The following is a 14545-nucleotide window of genomic DNA, read 5'->3' on the forward strand; positions in this document are numbered from 1 at the left end:
ACAAACTTTTAACTGGTATACACCTAAGATTTTTAATATTTTATCAAATCTCTGAAATAATAATTTTTGATGCTTGGAATCTGTATAATATAAACATAAAAAATAATCTTTTGCTTTTCAACTCAACATGATAAACTGAAATAGCCAGTTCGGAAATTCAGAGTGTTAAGGTTTGCATTCCCAGCTCTAAATCTGCATTATTTTATGAAAGTATTATAAGATCGTTTGTCAAGACGTTATAATCCCAGCAATTTCTCGTCTTTATATTTTTTGCACGCCATATATATGATATTTATCACTGATGGTTTCTATTGCAATTTTAGAGGTGTCCTAGGAGAGCATCTAGATTTTTCCTCTTTTCATGTTTGTCCATGTATAAATATTTTTGATCAAACATGAATACAAATAGTTCGCAATGGAGAAATGAAGCCAGATCTAATGATGAATTTCAATTCAATATCAATAATTCGTTTGAACCAAATTGCTCCCTTGTCTCTTGTTAGCAAGTTCCTCGAGCTACTAAATAATGATAGCTGTTTTCATATTGTTGTAGCAAAAATCCAAATATAATCACTACACCATTTATGATACCCATTAATTATAACTGAAATTATGTGCTTAAATACTTATAATTCTCGGGATATCCAGGAGAGAGGAGCACATAAAAAATGTTATTATTTCATATATAAAATATATAGCTTGATAAATACAAAATAAATGCAATGTCTTATAATTTCCCTACCTTATTAAAAGCACACATTTCAAATTTCGGTATTAAAACATGAGAAAAATCTACTTTGGGGGATTTTTTTAATTTGTACATAATTTACAATGTGCTCCTATCGTAAATAGATTCCCAAAGTCCATTCTCCAACTGACTGTGACCCATACTTTCTTCAGAAAAAATTTAGTTTGTCTTTCATCTAGATTATCCCGAAGTAACAATGTCGCTGCTGACAATTTACATAAGATGATCTCTTCAGAATTTCCAAAATAGTAGAAAATTCATCTGCAGTATAAAATTTTAATTATTTACTGACTCTCCTGCCATCGTCATTCCTTAATATGTCCTGTATTTTATGCAATGATAAAAATGATATCGGAAGAAATTTAAGATGTAGTGTTAATTGTAGCATCCCTTCTGTATGAGTTTTCTTTTCATCTTGATGTGCTAGATTTAGTTCAAATCCACTAGAAGTTGTTTAAAATCCAGCCATTAGTTATGGAATTTCAAAAAAAAAGTTGCTTATTTAATAAAAAAAAATTTCTTTTCAGCATTTTACTTCCGATAGTCGTTTATTTTTTGGCCAGTTGTTTTAGGTCAGTTTTTCTATTCCTTCTATTCTCTGGCTTCAACTTACAGCTTATTACATTCCAGATTCCGTGTAGCTTATTATAATTCTGGGTTTGTATATCCTTTACCAGGTATAAAGAAAAAAAACTTCCCTTGACTTCAGCGAATTCATTTTTGAATTTTTTTCAATAAAGCCTTCATTTCCAAATCTTGAAGGATCTTCCAGTTTCAAAAGTGTGGTGTAAGATATATTTAAAAGCGAGAATACTGTGGTTTAAGATGATTATTTAAAATTTTGCTTATTGAACAATTAAAACTTTAAAAATTATCTGATAGTTCAGCAAGATTTAAATGCGCGCATTTTAAGAAACATTGCGGTAAAATTAATTTAATAAAACTTCAGGAATATTCTTCATTTAATGAAAATATTTACGAATCAGATCTTACATTTTACTCTTTTTTTTCGGGGGGGGGGGTAATGTGCTTGTTTATTTTCAGCTATAAAACAAATATCGCTTCTTTCTGCAAATTTGATTGACCCAAAGAATCTTCATTAGCCTTTTCATTTCCCTAAATGATAAGTGAAAGCCCTCTTTGAAATAAAAGAGACTCTCTTATGCTGGAGAGAATAATGGTGGTCTATCCATTTCAAAATTGCTATTCACTCTACATCTTCTTCCTTATTTTTATAGGATGGACAGTAATTTAATAAGTACTTTGTAAACATGCGATATGAACGAATTCAACTGAAAAACCTTTCTTCTAAAATTTAAAACTATTTTACTTCATTAATAGCCTACTGATTAAAAAAAACAAGAGTTTGAGACCATCATAGGCAAGAAATATTTTACACAAAAGTTGTGGTTTCAGCAAGAATCTGTTTCCCCCTGTATCGTTTTTAAAAAGAAAAAGGAAAAAAACTCAAGCAACATTTAAAAAAAAATTTCATCCAAACTTCAGAGAATAAAATGTTTTTCTATAGTAATGACTAAAGCAAAAAAAACTTGGTGATTGAAAACAATGAAACAAAAATAAAACATAATTTTGTTTATACATCTTACCCAAAAGTTGCGTAAAGGTATATTCAGCATATTCTGAAACGTTTTGGTAGACCCTGAAAAAAAGAGGAAATGACTTAGATATTTTTTGCAGTTCTCTAATCAAGGATAAATTCTGAGAAAACAACGACTGTTTAATAATCATCTAAAGTGTTTAGTTCTCCGGCAACAACAATTATCTATATTGAATGCTGTTTACTGAAAACAAATTCTTGGTTACCAGATAAAACATCCGCTTCTTGAATGGTTGAATATGAAAGATAGAGTTAAAAATCAGATAAAACAATGGGTGTAATGTTAAAAAGCATTAAATGAACATTTTCTGTTGATAGAAAACGATATTTTGTTTTAAAACTCTTCACCAAAGTAAATAATATTGGTATTGTAATGTTGCTTCATAATATGTTCAAACACTATATACGGAATTATTTGTTATTTAAAGAGAGGATCGTTATCTTTTCACTACTTCAGAACTGATAATATTTCGTACAGTATTTACTAATAAATAAGATAACAATATTTCAATAAATAATGGGCAGAATTATGTGAACATCATAAGGTTGTCTATCTCATTCAACGTCTTTAGTTAGCAGACTTAAAATTATAGATCAAGTTATTCTAAAATAGTAGTGTCCATCCGATCGTCCAATCTATTAGTCACTATCTATGCTCTAAAAATTGAGCATAGAGGGTGACTAATGAAATTTCTGAACCAATGTCATATTTTAATTAAATATACGAGTCAATTTTTATTATTATTGTGTAGGAAATTGGATAAGTTTTCGTGGGTGTATGGATTTTGTTTCTGTTGATGACGGAAAGGACGTATATAGGAAACGCTACTGAAATCAAGCCGTAGATTATCTATCTGTGAGATACTTTCTTGGGTTTGTAAGAGAATTTTACATATAGAGTATGAATAGGTTTAACTTAAGGGTTGATCATTAGTTGCTAGTATGTATTATCTTAAATATTCCCAAAAGCTTTGAGGCCGGTCTTAAATCTCTAGGCAGAGTAAATCTCTTACAGAGATTTACTTGATTTTCTTCAATATATTTTGATATCTTTTCTCGATTCTAAACGAATTCAAATTTTTGAATAGAATAACAACTCGTCTCGGAAGCTCCGATTAGTCAAAGGAACTTTTCTCCTTGGGTTTATAAAATGGACTTTTCTATATTTGATTCTTGAATTCAATCTCTTAAGGTACTTCTGAGAATTTATTAACATGGTTACGAATATAAATATCTCAAATCCTTTGAATTTGGTTGAGTAATGATTGATTGGCAGAAACAACTAATTTGTTTTTAGATTGCACATTCATGTAGTAAATATAACATATATAATATATCTCAAAGGTTTAAATATCTGACACAGGAACTAGTGCCACTATAAGAGTCACCCTTAATAAGAGAATAGAAAATTGAAAGTTGAATGCTTGATATTCTGGCCAATCAACGACGTAATTAGAGAGAACTAAGGATGAATTAATTGATTACATTGATAGTGAATTTGTTGCCTGAGTTATACCATAGTAGGAATAATTTTCGCAGGAACCTCTGTAGAGCAATGAAGTAAGAAGGGGACAGGTTTCTTTATTTTTCTTCTAGTGATCAGGAAATACAAGGTTAGACATTCACCTGAACAACAAAAAGGATATGTCTATTTCATAAATTCTTAAAATAAAAAAACACCTCTGTTGTAAGATATTTTTCACTGCGAATCGCTTAAAATTTCACCACTCGCATCCATCCCAAACTGATAAAGAGCACTCTAAAAATATATGTAAGGTAATAAACCGACGCGTAGTGTAGTAATATTCCATATATTAATATTGTTTAAAACATTATATAGACTGTTGAGAATTATACACACCAAAAAAAGGCAGCTTTCAAATTAAAATAATCAAATGAACCTACGTGACGTACCCTTTCTCACGTGAAGAAGAAGCATATATATATATATATATATATATATATATATATATATATATATATATATATATATATATATATATATATATATATATATATATATATATATATCAACTCTTTGCCTCTAGGATATGATATAAACCATTCAGAAAAAAATGATCTTTGAAACTCTGTTTTCTCCAGATAATAAACATCGGGCGTTTGCCATTGCGATTCACAAATAAACGATTTGATAATTATCAAATTATTATATTTTTTGATACATAGTACACTTTCTGAATTAGTGTTTAACTAATTGGATAAAAAATATGTTACAAATCTGCGATCCTGGTATCAAGGCAACGTGTAAAATCTCGCAAATTTTGTCATTTTTCAATTACTGCGTCCAGATGCTTACGAATAGAAAGGATAAACAGCCAACGCGTTAGCGTATTTGGATTGAAATTTGATACGGAATTGTAGTCTTAGTGTCCGCCTATGTATATTATTGAAGATTTGAGTTTCACGTTTACTTAGATTCGAGGAAACAAACTGACAAATAGATAACTCTTTAACGAGCGACTGGAAATTTTATTCATATCTATAATTCAAGTGATAAAATGACTTGACAAGGTTCACCCATTTTTTGTGGTTTTGAGTTCACGAACGAACACATGCTCACGGAATAACAGATAGAGAGACTTTGTAATTTGGTGTAAAGACAGCTAATCAAATTTCATCTGCCTAACTTCTTAAGTTTCGAAATTATGCCTGAAGGCAGAAAGACAAATAGACAGCCAACGCGTTTGGATTGAAATTTGATACGGATCTGTAATCTTAGTGTCCGCCTATATATATTATCAAAGATTTGAGTTTCGCCTTCCTTATATACATAAGAGGAAATAAACTGACAAATAGATAACTCTTTAACGAGCGACTGAAAATTTTATTCATATCTATAATTCAAGTCATAAAATGACTTGACAAGTTTCACCCATTTTTACGGTTTTGAGTTCACAAACGAACACATGCTCACGTAATAACGGACCGAGAGACTTTCCATTTTGGTGTAAAGAGAGCGCATCAAATTTCATCTGACTAACTTTTTGAGTTTTGGAATTATGTCTGAAGGCAGAAAAACAAATAGATAGGTTTAATTTTCACTCAAATATGGAGGTGGCAGTCATCTTTAAAAATATAAGTGGAAGATCGAACAAAAAAAATATCTGAGATTAAGAAAATTTTCGTGCATTTTCAAATACCTAAAATGTTGATGGTCTATATTTCTCCAATTTTCGACCTCATATTATAGATTTGAGTGTTTGACTTCATGTCCAATTCGGACGACTTCCACAATAATAATCGTCGAACACCCATGTCCTATCTGCAATTCAAGTATCATGTAGCTTAATTGGATAAAATTTAAATTTAATTAATTCGATAATTTTTTAATTTTACCACGAGTATCAGGTATCATACAGGATTGTTCAAAATCTTTTTTGCACCTATTTGACACCTGATACTTGTGGTAAAATTCTTGGTGTAGTGATAAAGTGCGTGTCTTGTTCACACTCTTGGACGAACACATGGTCAAAATCAAATGACAACAACTGCTGAGGCTCATACCGAACATGGTATGAATAAATAATGGCGGTCATTTCCCATATAATCATCACATCTTGTGAATCATTTAATTTCAAGAAATATGCCATGTTGGAAAAAAGGAATATTTTATCAATAATTCAATGCTTTCCGGAACTAAACCAAAATCTTCTAAGTATATATATAAATATATATAATACATTAAATATTATATTTATGAATTGTATTTCAGCAAGAACGGAAATATAGTTCTTTGAATTTTGTAGCTTCAATATTTCTTACCTCAATTATTATATTATTATATTACCTCAATTATTATATTGTATATTAGACATTTTATCATTTGGAGTCTTTAGCTACTGATATAAATAATTTAAATTTAAATTTATGTTAAATATTTTATCGCTCTTCTCTTCTTATTATCATAAGAAATTCTTTGTTCTGTCTGACGCAAAAAAAAATTGATTCAGCTGCACGAGATTTCGAAACACGTGGCCATAATTTCAACAAGAGGATTATTGTGAATTCATTCATTTCAAATTCCGACAATTTTTATACCTTCTTACAGAAGAGTAAAACTTAATTAAGGTATCTATGTTCAAAAGAATAACAAACTGGCTGATTTTTTCCATATGATATAAATATTTAATAATTAATTCTTAGACAATGTATATAAAAGCAAGAAATTGAACGAAGTACTTGTGAGATATATACTTATCAATTTGATTTAAATACATATAATATAGTTTCCTTTACGTTTTATACAGATATATTTTCTTTGCAAAATCTGAAGTTTAGTTTATTTAATGAGTGACTGAAAGGGAAGATGAATGAACCATTATTCCAGGTATTAAATTATGCACTTGCATTTATTGTTGCTTGCATAATTTTAATGATGCGAAATCTTAATCCACGAATACGGTTTTAGCTATAACCTTTACAGATTTTTAGAGATAATTCTTTTTTTGTGCATTACACTTTATTTGCTCCGATTTTTCAGTGGAAAATAATTAGTTTCATTTTGCTAAAATAAATTACAAATATTTTCTTTTATATCAAAAATTGTTTATTTTTATTTTTTTAATTAATCCATTATTTATATTATATAAAGTTTAAACATTATCTAAAAAATATCTTTAAATTGATCTGCATATCTTTGAGATGTTCGGTATTTTTTTTTTTTTTTTGAAGAACAGAAAATATTAAATCATGTTCTAATTGCAGAGACAAAAGCAGTTTTAATTTTTATTTGCTCATGTTTGAAAGACATTAAATTATAAAAATGCCACGTGAATACATATCTATTCTCAGCAGCATAATATTTTATAAATAAAAATTCGTTTAATGGTAATATGAATGGCAATTCTTATATTCTTTTACTCACACCTCCCTCAAAACACACATGTATCTTTAATGCGCGTTTAAAAAACAATACCACACGATAAACAAAAATTGGACATGTTTTTTGTTTTTCAGTTGACTTTTTAATTGTGATTCTTGACCTATTTCCCAGGACTTACATAGTTGAATTGCACAATTTAAATGAGAGTAAAAATTTATAACTCTCTTCAGATGCGAATTCTAATTCTTCTCTTAACACATATCAGAAAACTCTACAAAAATTGTTGGAAGCGCAAAATATACATTCTGTCTGACAAGATGATCAACTTCTACGATAACATCCGGCAACATCCCCAAGACGTTTACTTTAGAAGTTTCATTTCCTCTATAAAAGTACTCAATCATACTACTACGGATAGCAGTTTTTAGCGAAAGTTGCATAAAGTTTTGAAAGGCACATATTTCGCAAGATATAAACAGTTTCATCAAATGGTAAATATGCTTCTCAACAAACCAAAGGCCGAAGAACATGACGAAGAAGAAAAAAAAATACGTCTGCCGACTTGATAAGTACTCTACAATATGTACCCACATAGATAAGCCGTTCAAAGAATAGTAATTCCAAAGTAAAAAGTTTTCTTACACCAGAATTTTTAACACTGTTCCCAGTTATGACCCTTTTTTGAGTGGAGAAAACTTTTGCGATCTCATTTCTAAAAGAAAAATTTCATCGTGGCACCAAAATTGGAAAATTAATAAGAAAAAATGGAGCTTCCACTTTTGCCGCTCGTGACCCCATTTTTAGATGAGGAAATCTTTCGTGATCCTATTTTTGACAGAAAAAATCTCCAAACATCTCCAAAATAAGTAAGTATATAGGAAAATAAAGATTTTATTAATGATAATTAAATGCACATTTGTTTAAAAATAATTATTTAGAAGATTTTAATGAAGCATTTATTGTTAAGACTTGTCTACAATCTTTTTCTTTACAATTTTACAAGTGATTTCAAAGGAATAGATTATTATATCTGGTTTTTGAGCCAAAAAATACCAATTAAACGATCAAAGAAAAAGATCCGTTGAGATATTTCATGATTCTAATATTTTTTTTTTTTTTTTGTGCTAATCTACCTGCGGTCATGACTTGCGATTATGAGACCCTGTCCTAGATTAAAGTTTTTGTTTTCTCAACTCTCCCCCCCACACACACACCTTCCCTGCCCACACATATTTTTCTTTTTCTTCCGAGCAATACTTTGATTACTACACGAAATAATGAAAGATTCACAACAAATGGAAAGGAGTTTTTGTCAAATAGCGCAGCTGCCATCATTCACTAAGAATTGTAAACGATTTATAAATATTGAGCAATAATTAAATCACCATTGGATGTTATTTAGAAAAAACCATCGTTTTTCGGAATATTTGAGCAGTTCCTTCATGAAGAAGCATAAAAGAAATGTATAGTTTTTCTGCGTTGGATCGTAATCTCTAACAAATTTCTGGGACTTAGACAAATTTTAGTCTCTTTGTCTGTTAAATTTATCATTAATGTTCTTAATAATTAATATTTCTTTAAATTAAATGAAATTCTCCATTTATTTCAGAATGAATAAATTTTTCATCATAAAGGATTACTTTTTCAAATTCAGGTATTACATAACGGATGAGAATTAGTTTCGAAACGCACACCTACATGGAATGCGATTGAATAAAAGATTTATTTTGTTATTTTTCTTAGGTTGTTTAGAATTCAAACATACCTTTTGATATGATTTGAATCTGATTTCATATCAAAGCAAACATTCATTACTTTGAATTACTTTTTCAAAACGCACTACGCAGAATAGAAAATTAAATCACTGAATCTAAATCAATTTAACAAGATTCTCTGACACATTCTTCCTTTATTGCATTAACTTCTGATTTTTTACCTTTTTGGATTTAGCATGTCAAATCATCATATTCCCAACATTCACCATAATCTTTAGGTGAATGTTTCTCGCTTTTTCACCCTTTAAAATTTTTCTCCCTTAAAATTTTGTAATTTTAAACAATACTAAAATATTTTTCTGGTATGTAAATGTGAAAGATAAATAGAATTTTAGCATCCTAGTTTAAAGAGCTGTAAAAATAAAGAACAGTCATAATGGTCACGAGAATGCCAAATCTCAATTATCTATTTTTCAGAACCTTTTAAATTACAAAAAAAAATTTATACAATTACAAACATCGAGTTAAAGTACTATTTTCAGTCTCATATAAATGCTCTCAGGCATCTGCAGGCAGATCATCCGCTATTTCTTATTATAAAATGCTAATAAAAAAAACTTAATCGCAGAGAAAAAAAAAAGAAAGTGCTTTAATACAAAAAAAAGTGACCGGTTTTTTTGGTTAGAAAAAACAAATTAACAACTTGCGATTACGAAGATCTATTATTTATCATATCATAATTGTATTGGTAGACCCTCTTCTATCAATAAAAAATTTTCAAAACCATTTTTGTGTTGATTTGTGAGCTGTATCATTTTGCGGATTGAACTCGATTGCCATATCCACTCAAGTCCGAGGGTAATTGGGAATTTACTGTACATTGATAAAACTGATGTTTGGATACTTATTACAACTAATACAGCTTATACCAATATAATACACCAATTACTATTTGTATATGTTAAGCATTGCGACTGCGATTATTATGCATCAACAATTGAGTTATGCTAAGTTTACTTAACAATATATTAATTTATATTCATCTTTGATTAACTAAAATTACTATGATTACGCTCCTATTTATCTTTCGTCCTTCCCTATTGTTTATTTTTGGGACATTCCCTTCCCCAAATTCGGAACTGTATACCGCTCAGATCTGACATTTTTAAAACCACTGGATATTTTCCTCTACAGGATTATGAAAAGAAATTCATGAAGCTTTTCATTAGATATTTACTTATTTTTGATAATAACATTTTATTTTTAATTAACAAAATACATCTTTTTCTTATTTTTATAACTATGTATACGAACCCAGACCGTTTGTTTTTTCGTTCCCAATTCCAGATGCCGAGTGAAAAATCGCCGCTCTAATGCAATTTCACACAATCCGGTTACTCAAAATTTTCAACTTGAAAAAAATAATTCTGAGCAGGAAGGGTAATAATTCAAATCGAGATGAAAGTGCACACGCTCGCGTTTTTCGAGCCACTATGTCTCGAGATGTCTCCACGTTGATACGCCGTCTTGACGTCTCTTCAGGGTTGTAAGTTATACAGACTATCAAAATGACACACGATTGAAGATTTGCTCCACGTGAAAACAGTAGGCTCACAGCCACCTCAATCAACTACAAATCTTTCCAATGGTAGCTTATCGCTTATGCAAACCCTTGAATGACAATTCTTTTGATAGGAGCATTTAAAACCTTTCTTTGCATTTTTCTATTTTTTTTATAGTGGAAGCTGATAAAGAAAGGGTTAAAGATCATCTGTCACTTGCTTCCGTGCACTTATTATTCTCTGAAAAGAATCTGAGAAAAAAGGTTCTTCTTAAGGAAATGTACAACTGTGGATTTTTTTTCTACATTAAGTCGGTGGTTATGTGGTCGAGAAACAGAGGAGATTTACAGTATATTTAATAATAAAAGCGATGGCAAGAAGCTATAAAGAAATTTTTTTTACATATTTTATGTAAATAATTGATATAAAAATTAGGAAAAAGATGCATCATATTATCTATTTATATAAAGCTAACGTAAGTAGCTCAAAAATTGCTCTTAATGCAATTGCCGAATGCCAGCAATAAAATGTAAACAGTCACTTTATAAGTTCAGACTGCTTCACTGAACATTTGTACAGCTGAATTCAATTCAACATTACTCTAATTACATCTGCTAATTACTAGAGCTGCAAAATATTATTAGAAGTGCTCGAGAGAGGACTACTCATGTAACCAAAAACTCTATTTAGTGAAGAGATATAAAAGAACAAGCTAATAGAAATAGGCATCTAACAGAAAGTTTATCGAGCGAGAAAATAGGCTTAACCATCGCTACATGGGTAATTGCTAAAGAATTGCTTGCGGAAATCGATGTTAATGTTCTCTTAAATTCCTAACTCAGAAAAATGGTTCTTACGTTATTCTAAAATTCAGATAGTATCCTTTTTAATGATATTAATTTCATTTCAGTACAATTTTTTTCTTTATTTTTACATTTTTTTATGTAATTTCGTATGCAATCTGTAACAATGTTTTTAAAGTTCTGATCGAATTCAAACGTCCATCAAAATTTCAGCTGCTTACTTTTTCCAACCGTTAACTTCAAACTAGGATTTTCGCTTTCGCAGTTGTTTCGAAGTGTAACTTGCGCGATTAGTAATTTTATAATTTTTTCAGCCGTATCAACTTACAAAGTGATTTATAAAAATGCATACTTTATTAATCACTTAACAGCTTAAAACGTGAATAATCTAGGTGAATAAACTGGTTAGAAAGCCGGATAGAACAAAATTAAAATGTTATAATTTAAAATAGGTTAATAGTGCCATAAAATGCATCTTGATATGAATTATTTATTCTAAAATTTACTAGAATGAGGTTAATTTCAATAAAAATCATTGAAAAGAAGATTTCACCCACCAATATCTTATCCTGGAATTTCCACGAGTTGGGAATCATCCTATTTTCTGTTGCAACATTCGATTTTCTGGAATTAATGTGTTTACCATTTACTATTATCATTTTGAATTATAATTATATTCGTCTGTCTGTGAATTCGATAATTTAAAAACCGATTTGAGTTATACAGTTGAAATTTGTTGCACGTAGTTTAGATTAAAGTTTTAGATTTCTAACAAATTTTGAGCGAAATCCATTCAAAGAAACTATGTCTGACTGGCTGTTCCAGTACAAGCAAAACCGATAGCTACAAAACATTAAGAGTTAGATAAATCAAAATTTTATATGCATTTATAGAATAGATTCTTATCAAATTTGGAACCGCATCCATTAAGGGGTCGACCGTCTGTCTGTCTTAACTTTCCCAAGCATGTAAACACGAAAACACAAAAGCTCAATGACTTAAATGTATGAAATTCGGCACGCGATTTCGTGACTACAATTGTAATTCTATGCCATAATAAGGATTTAATAGATCAGAAAATAGCGTCCCAAATTACATTTTCGGTTTTCTGGCACTTTTATATTAACCGCATCCCAGAAATTAATCTCCAAAGATCACCCGCTGTTTAACTCTTTCGTAGCTATTGTTCGTCAATGGCATGCGTTTAATAATATATAAAGGAGCATAAGAAATTTCAACTAAATGGTTTACAATTAATTATTTAAAAGCAATTAGTTATTTAAATTCAAAATAACGTTATTAACAATTAATCCGCTCCTGAATCTAAAAAATAAGAATAACTTTTAAACCTTAAAATATTCATTTTTAGTGGATGTTTAGTTTAGTTATACAATATTAACATCGCGTTTTAAAGCAACACCAGGAAAAATTCGAGACGAATATCTTAATTTTTAACTATGGTCATATGACGAGGACGTCGCCGGAACTGGCATCCCTCTCTCTACATTTCCGCAACACAGCAGCCGGAATGTGCATTAGACCAGCTAGCGTGGGGATTCTTGTTTGGAATCGAAGTTCAAACATGGAACCCCTCAGCTTCAAAGTCATGACTTTCACCCTACGCCACCGATGTCCTACTCTTAAGTAAAAAATAGTGATAAGTACAGCTATAAAGATATTAAATACTTCATCTTTCAAATGCTTAATTTTTGAAAAAAATTATAGTTATGATTTTAGCTTAAAGTTACACCATTTTTGTTAATTTTTTAACCTAATAATTGTTTTGTAAACTTATCGTAAATTAATAAGTATTTTGTACACTTATTGTACTTATTAGCTTATAAATTTTTTATAAACTAATAAGTATTTTGTACACCTATTGTACTTATTAGCTTATAAACTTTTATAAACTAATAAGTATTCCTTAATGATACGCAAATCTCTTTTTTGATTCAAAAATTTAGTTTTTCTGACCTTAAAGCGAAAAATAATCTGCACTTTGGTTATTAGTACACAAATGTAAATTTTTATGACGAAAAAACTGAAACTTTTGAATAACATCTTGGCTTCAGCTTATTCTAATGTAAAAAGCAATAATAAATGAAGGTCTAAAGGTGCTTTCTGTGAGAGTAAACGCATCCAAATTTGAGGACATGTCCTTGGATTTACTGGGACAAAGAGGTTTGAACTGAGGTGTGAGCGCGTGTCTTTTCGAAAAATAATCTTTTCGACAAAGGGAATGCCCTATCTTTATGACACTCTTTGATGAATTAGGACTTTTATGCTACTGTGAGTAGAATGACTTACTTTTATGGTATTTATATTAATGTCACCAAAATGCAATCTTTTCCATATCAAAACACAAGTAAGACTTAGAAAAGCACGTTTTTGCATCGTCCAAAACATGCATTATCATGTTAGTTTTTCGCAATGCATACAAAAGTGTTTAAAGATGGCAAATTCAACTTTGTCCTTTTATTGCTTTACAAAAGAATATTAGTTCTTTTTAATGATTTTCAATGTTAGTTGAATCTTAAATCAATTAAACAGATTGATATTTTACAGAGATTATTATTTAAAAAATGTAATTGTAGACATTTCTTTAAAAATTCGGTTATAATCATTTTAAAACAATTCACATCCCTCAACAAATTTAAGGAAGCAATTATGTTAGCCCTTTTCTAAGAAAGAGCACACAAGAAATCTTGTAGGTAAATTTGCTAAGATTTTTGGTTGGTATATTTTTAATTCCATAAGAAAAAACAATACTATGGTTAAAGACAAATGTTTGAGCTCAATATTCATAAATATTTTCTATCTGTTTTCTTAAAACGTTTCTTCTAATTAGTATTATTATCAGAAAACCATCTACTTAAATTGTAAACGTTTATGGCACTTTTTCTAAAAAAAAAAAAAAATTCAGATTCATTTCTTAATTATTTTTCATCAAAAATTTCAAAACAATATCAAGCAAATATTTCCAGTGAATGTTCATTGGTATCTTTTAAATTAACCTTTTCTTTAAGACAGATTTTGTGATATAATTATATAATAGAAAATAACATTACAATTTAAATTTGGGGGCTTCAAAATGATAGTCATTTCAACAAATCAGTGAAGAAAATGGACAACTTTTTTATCGGAATTATCATAGAGTGAATGCTAATCTTTTTTAAGGGATACCAACAAATAAAATCAAAAACGCTAAATTTATTTTAAAACTGATATTGTAGACATTCTTTACATACTCATTTAA

At 29.4% G+C, this 14545-nt stretch overlaps 1 protein-coding gene across 1 annotated transcript in view; it reads right to left on the reverse strand.

Annotated features, from left to right (window-relative positions):
- The window catches only part of LOC129958305 (mitochondrial sodium/calcium exchanger protein-like), a 77345-nt gene that overhangs the window by 22934 nt on the left and 39866 nt on the right, over positions 1–14545 (reverse strand). Inside the window, exon 2 of the mRNA XM_056070698.1 lies at positions 2356–2408. The gene's annotated coding sequence lies outside the window, so the exon portion shown is untranslated. The remainder of the gene's footprint in view (positions 1–2355; positions 2409–14545) is intronic.

This window comes from Argiope bruennichi, chromosome X1, assembly GCF_947563725.1.
Source record: "Argiope bruennichi chromosome X1, qqArgBrue1.1, whole genome shotgun sequence".
In the NCBI taxonomy this organism is placed as follows: domain Eukaryota; kingdom Metazoa; phylum Arthropoda; class Arachnida; order Araneae; family Araneidae; genus Argiope; species Argiope bruennichi.